The sequence below is a fragment of the Chiloscyllium plagiosum genome, unplaced genomic scaffold (genome assembly GCF_037043375.1).
Source record: "Chiloscyllium plagiosum isolate Xiang-an unplaced genomic scaffold, Cpla_swu_hap1 HiC_scaffold_14, whole genome shotgun sequence".
NCBI classification, from domain to species: Eukaryota; Metazoa; Chordata; class Chondrichthyes; order Orectolobiformes; family Hemiscylliidae; genus Chiloscyllium; species Chiloscyllium plagiosum.
Genome location: NW_028270152.1, coordinates 6,715,455 through 6,717,024, shown reverse-complemented (window position 1 = coordinate 6,717,024; position 1,570 = coordinate 6,715,455).

Sequence of the window (1,570 nt, the reverse complement as noted above, 5' to 3'; positions counted from 1 at the left end):
ATGTACGGTATATAAATCTGTACAATACATACGGAATAATGAAAAGCTTTGTAAACATCGCCATCAAATACAATTCCATATGCTCGACTTGCAATACATGATCTATACAGAACATAGAAGGTAACAAGTGAATTAGAAATGTATAAAAACACCGTATATCAAACACATACTCACCTTCTTTGTATATCATATCCTATACATCATGCTCTGTTAACGACGCTCGTGCCGCCAAGATCTGGTTTCGTTTAAACAGACATTAAGATTTGAAAAAAAATCACCCAAAGTTCTAAGCACGCAGTCGGCTCCGTGAGTCTTATTTAGAGGCGACAAAATGCAGCGAGATTATATTGGCCGAGTCAACCTGAGCCCGCTCTGCACAGCTCATTAATCTACCAATATCGGAGTTAAGTTTAAATAGATATCCCTCAGAATCTCCCTCAAATAAATCGAAATTAAACATTTCAGACGGGAGGGGGCGGGCCCCACATTGAAGGGAGGTGTTTGTCTGTCTGTGGGGGTTGGTGGGGAGGGAGAGAGAAAGCTCCGGTGTAAAATGGGATTTGAAAAAAATATAAACGGCATTAACATCAGAATGAACCAGAATCAGAAAATAAATATTAATCACAGATCAGGGAGTGAAATTGCCAATAAAACTCATCTTTGTAATGCTATAATTCCTGCCTGTCTTTAACACCACGGTTCTGGAGAAAGCTCCTTGATGTTAGAACGATAAGGTGTTATCAGCAATTCACAGTCATATGCCCACAGTCCGTACAACAGGACTTTAATTAATCTCAAAATCTGAGGCGGAGGTAACATCAGATAATTCCACATGATTAATATAGGACGGTAGCAATTTTCACAAGAAATGAAATGAACCAACAGGGATTGCGATTCCAGTAATTCTAGAGTTTAAATCTCACATGGTTATAATTTACAAACTTGATGGGTAACAATTTAACTGAATTAAATGTTTTAAAACTCGCATCACACTTGTCGAGTGATATCTTTTTATGAAATCAGCGATGTTAATATTCATTCAGGGTGGGATTAAATTGATATACTTGAAAATATATTATTTTGAATAAATTAATATTTTGCTGTTTATGATCCAATTTTACCCCGCGTGCTTTAAAGGATGATTTACTTTGAAAGTCGTTTCGTTTTGGTTTCAGTGAAAGGAAGGAAGCAGTTTCAAATTATTACAGATATTTAACGCTGAAAGATTCTCAACTAATTTCCTCCAAATGTTACAAACCTAATAAACATTACAAACAACAAATATGCCAACAAAAAGCAAGTATTGCAAATACTGTAAGCATCTTTGAACGAAATATTGCCCCGTGCTAGTGATTTAATCTGATCGAATAGATTTCTAAACAGCCAGTTTTGTTTTTTTTTCTTTAATCGACCGGAGTTTGATCGATATGGGAAATAACTAAAATCCCCTTCCCCCAACTCCAGCCTGTCTTCAGTTTAATTCCATGGAATGACAATACAATATCATTCTTGCTACGTCTCTATATCCCTCTGCCCGGGGTAGGCGACAGGGAAAATAAATTAGTTTTTT